This window comes from Tachysurus fulvidraco, chromosome 22 (genome assembly GCF_022655615.1).
Source record: "Tachysurus fulvidraco isolate hzauxx_2018 chromosome 22, HZAU_PFXX_2.0, whole genome shotgun sequence".
NCBI lineage: Eukaryota > Metazoa > Chordata > Actinopteri > Siluriformes > Bagridae > Tachysurus > Tachysurus fulvidraco.
In genome coordinates, this window is record NC_062539.1 from 5,447,134 (window position 1) to 5,454,952 (window position 7,819).

Consider the following 7,819-nt stretch of genomic DNA (forward strand, 5'->3'; position numbering starts at 1 on the left):
AAATTGTTTACACTCACAGCCATGTTGGATTCTTCTGGCTGAAAAATCCAGCTGAGATCGGAGAGCTGTTGCGTGTGTCTAATCAAGGACAAGAGATCACACACAAAGAAACAAGCCATGCTGGCCTTATAACAGGAGACGTTTTCACACCCAAGTCAAGGATTTAAATCAATAATATTAACCATGCCTTTGCAGTCCTCATGAGGCTTCCTACCATTGTTAAGCAAGCTTCCTCTTGGCATTCTGGCCTCCTCTGGTGAATGAGGGCTCTTCAATCAGTTTAGAAAACCATCATCCACTGCAGATACTGATTACTAACAGTGTTTTGCTCAAGAACTCAGCAATGAGTCTGAGCACTGAGGGCAAAAGTTCATTCGTAGAGACAAACAAACGCCCTTTTGGCAACCCAAAAGGCGAGCTCTTTTTTTGAAATGCTATTTTAAATGGCTGGAGTGTAATGGATCATCATTTTATTGGGTTAAAAAAGACATTATAGGTGATTGATGACTTTGGCTTGCCATATTGAAGCAGTCAGTCTAGCACACGAGTCAGCCTCGCTGCTTTCTTTTTGTGGATGTTGAAAATAACATGTCTTCCTCTGAATGAAGAATTGTATGTGAGGGGTTTGTCGTTTATTTTACACAATACAGAGCACATAAACCCCCATCAGGAAGAGAAAGCTGCGGACTGCAGCCGCGCCATTTCAACGCCATCAGAGTCAACCAGAAGTATGAGTATTTTCCTGCTCCCTCTAATTCCAAAGATTATTTGTCATCTGCAGAGTAAAGGATTTTTAAAAGTCAACCTGCAGCCCACTGCCTCCCTCCCACCACCACCCCCCAATCCCCCTGACACTACCCGGCTTCGATCAATACCATATTGATCAACTCTCTCTATCGCTGGCCAGCCAGACTAATCACCTACACACAAGCTCAACACTCTCACTCTCATACTGTAAGAAAATAACACACACCCCATAAGTGCACACAATCACACAATATTTATGCATACGAACATATTATGAAAACGCAGAGATCAGGTTCTTTGTCTGTCCCTACATACTATTAATTAGCTATGTAATTAACAGCGCTTTAACTGAGTTTATTAGTAGATTCATTTCTGCATCCTTCAAATCCAATTCCACAGAAATTTGCCAATAAAATGAAATATCTGAGAGTAGAAAAAGTTTAATTTGCCATTCTGTGCATTGTGAAGCACCCTTCCTGGATGAAATGGCATGCTTTCCTCACCCAGCATTTCTGTTCCTCTCCATCTTCCTTTGTTCCCCCTCACAAAATCAATATGCCTGTGGAAAAAAAGGCAGCCATATTTCTCTTCCGGTTATAAGTGGAGATTTGAGAAGATACAGATGCTTGGAGGGTTAGAATTAGGCTATCTTTAAAATCTTAGAGGAGGGAATATTTGATTGCTTAATGTATATATTATTGTAGTTTTTAAGCATGTGTTTTTGCAAGCATGCGTGTTTGTTTACCAATACCCTGGATGCTGGTGTGATGTTAATATTACGTGATGATGCATACAGTATGTTCACTGAACGCTTGAAGGGATGCATTTTGTTTACATGGCCGTGAAGAAGGACAAGTGTGCTCAATTCAATTCCCATTGTCTTTGATTACTCCCGCACCAATGTATTTCTAATTGACTCACCACATCCAACAAGATCCCGCCTCCTCCGTGCTGTCCATCTTACCTACCTTTTCTCTAATTGGCCAGCATCATTCATCTTCTGACTCTCAGTTGGTCCGAGGTGCTGAGCAGGCGGGTCCATAATGTTTTATCTGCTGGTATTAGCAGATCTATTAATCCCCATTGTGAATGCCAGCAGTGATGGCCCTGTGTGTCTAATTGCATACGGCTTGTTTCTTTGCGATAAGAAGGAACGTGTGCTCCCTATGCTGACCAGCCAGGCAAAATCAAATAAATCCCTACGACCTCACTGGACATTCTGTGACCTCACCAGGTGCCTATGTCCTAAGGGCACCAGCTTTGAATGTTCACTCATAGAGGTCATTTGTACACACACACACACACACTGGGCACTGATAGCTTTGCTTGAGATGGATGTGAATAAAAAGCAATAAAAAAGGTTAATTATTGCAGGCACTACCCACACTACACCTTTTATCACTCCTACATCTCAAGCTATTGGACTTTGTCTGGCAGAAATTCCCATAAAGTAAATAGGAGGTATAGCCTGATGGCCATGTAGGTCATTAGTTTAACCTGTGAAAATTCAACAGCCAGAATGACGTAGTTGTCTAAATATTTACGAGAGAGCAAAGTGGGACATGTACAGGGGTTCTCCGCTCAGTCTCTGTTTCCATAGAGATTGTGGTTATTTCTGTCCTAATATAAATTTTGTACTCCATCTTTCGCTTCTTTTTCAGCGAAACTCATCCAGCACTGAACCTTCCTTTGAAACAGACATACGCACAGAAAAAGCGAGACAGAGAAACAGAACCAGGGAAAAGACTGAAAGAAGGAGGGTAGGAGTTTGACATTTAGTGTTACTGTAGCCCAGAAATACTATTGTGTGTGAAGAATAGAGATCAGATACAGCAGGCTATGAAAGAATGGAGCTGACTCCCAGTAGAGATCAATACTCATTCTCGATATGCACATGCATAACACCGTGTGAGTGTATGAGTGTCTGTGACTGCATGTGTGTTTGTATATGTGGGAGATGTTTTTATGTCTCATGTAGAAAAAGCAGATCTGTATACATGTAGGTTGAGAATAAAAAAGCATATGTGAATCAAAAAGTCAACAGCAAGTATGATCCTGTATCCTGTATAAACATGGTGGCCTTTAGTCACCACATACATGCAGACGATAAAACTTTCTGGCTCTAATTTATCATAATTTTTTTTATTTCTTATTGCACAACATCCACACGAGAGCATTTTTTTTATAGCAAAAACAGACTCACACAAACACACACAGACACACAAAAATACACAGAAACACACACACACCTCCCTGAAGAATTGATCGACTATTCCTTCTTAATCCATCTCTCCCTCTGTTTCTTAGCAACCAGAGCTCCAGTGAATTTAAAGGGTGGGCTGTTTTATTATTGTTTTTTTTCTTTTTACATTAAGATGCTCCTGCCGGCATGTTTTCTGCCCAATACAGTTTGAACATTAATGCAAATTCCGAAGGAGACATTGGGCAAAGTGCAGAATTCCAAATGCAGTTGGCTTTAAGCCCAAGAGACGACTTACTTACTGTACAATCTAAAGGAAGTCAATTGTGGTTTTTAATGCAATAACTATAATGAACAGGAATAAAACATTGAGTAGGGAGCTACAGCAAAAAGCCTGGAGAATGTCTGTCTATCCATGTGTGTGGAGTGAACTTGGACAACCTCACAACCAAGGAGCTTGAAATGAGTCTAGCCTTATAGGCTAAAGGTAATAACTGTGTTAATGGTTCAATTTCTAAAGACAAGTACATCACACTAGTTCTGAACAAACACGAGAGTCTAATTTTAAAATTGCAACTGAGTTTTGAAAAGATTTTCTTTCAATGATACTTTTCAAAGTATGGATCTGTCTGAGCCGGTAAACCAGTACATTAATTTAAAGTGCCTTGCCTCCATGTTAACATACTCTATAGCTTTTTATACCTTTATGTTGTGATTAAATCTCATCTTTAATTTTTTTATATAAAATATTAATCTTTAATTTTCATTTCAAATTGCAAACTAATTATCAACAAAACGAGGTGCTTTGCCTCCATTAACACTGTCACAAGCTTTATAAAAAGTTTTAAAAAATTTTTTAAACTAAACATCATAAATACAAGTCTGTAAATGTATGTAGTAAAAGCTTACATCACTGCACACTTAATTTTTTCATAAGAAGTTTAGAAGATTTAAAGTAACAAAAGCAAATCTGCGCACACATATATATGTAAACCTTTTGCATGTGCATAGACCTAAATGCATATGTACATCTACCTTATGCATAAGCAAAGAGAATTAGGAAAATAAATCTATTATACACACGCTATTGGAAAGAGAGGCAACAATCTATACATTTCCATGTCGCTGGGGTTTGATTTACAGGGTGCATTTACTTTAGGTATACCATTCCTTTTCCTGTATACCTTTAATTAGCTTTTATATATTATATATTTATTTATATTTTAACGTGAAAGGTACTTAATGGTACGATCCCAACAACAAGGAAAAACCTTTAATACTGAGAGTGTGCTTGTTAATGGTGTCATTTATCATGTACATGGAAAGGTAGCTGGGTTCTAAATGATTTTAACAAGACAAATCACAAATTTAATAATTATTTGGATTGGCACAACTGCGCTGGTATCAAAACACAATTAACATTGCTTTTACTTGCCAAAATTTTACAATGAATTTTTTTTATTAACATTTTAGTGAACACAAAAATGATTGAAAGACATGAATAAAATTCTTGGTAGATGTTTATGGGCTGAGTAAAAAAAAAAAAATAATACGTCATCTGAAGGGGAATAGAAATGACAGCTATACAAGACTGCTTACTTAATATTGACTATATATAATCCTTGATCAAGAGGCCCAATAACCACATGTTTTAATGGGCCCAACATTGGATATAGTGATGGATATTCTATCCGTGTATATCTCGAGCTTTAAGCTTACAAAATCCACATGAAAGTTTCACCAGACCTTTTTTTAAGTGATGTTTCACACATTTGCACACGTTCTTCACTTTTCATGCATGCAGTGCCTGTATTTAGATTTTACACGTGATTTTTATTTTGTTCACATTATTATTTTTTTTTAATTTAGAGTTTTTTTTATTTTACAGCATTTATTTTTATTTTTTCTTCTCGTTTTTTACATCCACATTTGAAGGCACGTGTTTATTTAAACGTGTTAACGTTTGATCACGTGTTGAAATGTATGTGATTTTATTATTAAAGTTCATTAACTTTAGCAATATCTCGGTATGAGTTTAATATGTGTCCCTTTTAAATCAAATGTAATGAACGCTTTTACAACTAAATAAAGCTGACTACTACATGACAAAATATAGTCTTAAATGCTCTGGAAATCCTAAACCGATATTTATCCACTGTCCTGTTGTTAATGGCAGAAAAGCACTTATTTAAAACGCTTATTTCACGCGCACTATTAAGACGCAAGGCTTAGGGTGTCTGCAAAATATCACGCAATCCGTCCAACCCGAGTTCATGACTCCAACCTTTGTCTTTTATTCTAACAGGACCGAGAGATTCAAATCCGCACAACTCCACTGAGTTAAAGGATATTGATTTCCGATCACATCGAAGCAGGAGAGGGAAGAGCGTCTTCATCTTACCACACACACACACACACACACACACACACACACACACACACACACACACACACACACACACACACACACACACACACACACACACACACACCATGGTTTTCCTCTCCATTTCATCACGACACTCTACATAAATTTCTCATTCAACTACTTGCAAATTTCCCTTACAAATAATAAAATAAACAAAACAAAACACACCACAAGTTGTTTCATAAAATGGCTACGTTTTTTTAACAGTCTCTTTTTTCAGGCGTAAAATGATTTGTAAATTAATAAATTCGTAAAGAAATTTAAATACAAAAAAAATCGATGTTAAATTAGACCAATAAATGCCAGATTCATTTGTTTCATTAAATCCAACTGTTTATTCGGCAGGTTTATAAGAAGCACATTTATTATAAAATAGCACTATTAAAAAATAATATCAACATTAAAGCATTAAATGGTGTATATACAACAACGACAACAACAACTAACAACAACAACAACAACACCAATAATAATAATAATAATAATAATAATAATAATAATAATAATAATAATAATAATAATAATAATAATAATAATAATAATCTGCTAAAACTCCACTTTTCACGTAGACATCTCCTCATATACACAGTATCTTAATACGTCCATATAGGAAAAGACATTGCTCACTGAAAAGACAAATTGTAACAATTACAAAAGTTAAAAAATATTGTTTCAATTAATTAATAAGTTACGGATTTCCATAAAAAAAACAACCCAAGAAATAGAGCAATCAGTCTATAAGTAACATGTATGCTGTGAAATTATTAGATGAATAATGCGAAGCCCGTCAGTCTTGGCTTTCTTCTCAGGGCATCAGTTTAGCTGATGATGTTCCTATAGGCTCTAATCAATAGTTCATCAATGCAACAGCTGCTCCACATTTCATCAATTCCTAAAAAGCATGAACAAATAAAAAATTAAGCTAGATTCAAATTTATCGGCCGTGAAAGCGAGCACGGAAAATTATAGAGTGCAAATGCTTTCGGGAATGCCAAGATTCCCTTGATTATATTTATATTAATAAACACTTTTTTCTCGGGCATTGCTAATGTTCTTCAGCTATACAGACTGGGATTAATACATAGTCTAACGAAATCATCCACCAAAATATCAGAAATTTGATTAGATAGCATTTCAAAACACTTGAAGCTTAAAGTTGAATAAACTGTAACTGAAGCTTGTCGTCCTAAAATTCGAAAATGTTTTGATTTATTATTGTCGAAAACAAAATACCAACTATTAATTAATCAGTGAATCTCTTTTACTCATGTAGCAATACAATTTATGCAGTATAATATGCACAAATGCTATCTCAGAATTTTATTATTTTTATCAAACCTACACCGACAAAAAAATTACGGGCAAAATAGACCTGCAATTATGCATATATCATTAACACAATCTGTGATAATGCAATTATATTATTAATGTAAAATTATGTTTCGGAGTTATTACGAAATAAACTTTACATAAACTGTTTGTGATGTGAATTGTACTTCTGTTTGGACTCAAAAAGATCAGACAGTTTGTTCAGGTTTATATAATAATTCAAATGAATGTAATGCAAATGATGCTAAAACGTCGTAAATGAAGCAGATAATTAAAACTATTATTAAAAGATGTATTATGATGCTTAAGAGTAAACTCTTGCACTGTATTCTTGCATATCGGTCATCTATGGAGTTCGTCTATTCTATAAACACTGTGTAAACATGCAGGCAATCTTGGGAAAAGACAAAGATTTTCTAAAGACATGGACAGACTTTAACTGACTTGATTTAGAGCAAATTCGAGTCATAGCCCCAGCAGGAAATTAGATAGCTGGATGTAAAAGAACACTGTTGCGTCTGTCAGTTTGGTGAGGCCTGTTCAATGTAAGGAAGAAAATATTAGCATGATAAATGTGCACCAGTTAATTGTAAAATATAGTTGTGCAAAATAAACCATGGTGTTGAATTAACACCTGCATTGTTTAATCAGATTTAAACTAATACGTTAAGTTCATTTGGACTTACCATAACTGCCAGTTTACTCCTTAGAAAGGAGATCAATAAAATTCTGTAGAGCTATAAACATGAACTTGGACATTTTAGAAAGTTCATCCACAGCCACGGATTAATAGGAGCTTTAAAAAAAGTTTTACTAACTTATTTTTAATGCAACAAAAAACATAAGGGCCTATGCAGTGCACAGACAGTCAAAACGCCCCCTCCACCCACCCGTTTAAATCTGAGAGAGTTTGTGTGTGCATAAGTGCAGGTGAATTAAAGGCGAGCGGGCGCGAACATCCATCACCTTGTGTAGTCAGAGCGCCGATGCCGGAGCTCGCGCTTCGCTGTGCCGTGCGGAGTTAACGGGAACCGTAATTTATTTCCGATAGAAGGCGCTCATCGATAGAGGGACATTAAAGCGAAAAGACACGGCGCTCATTTGTGTGCACCGTT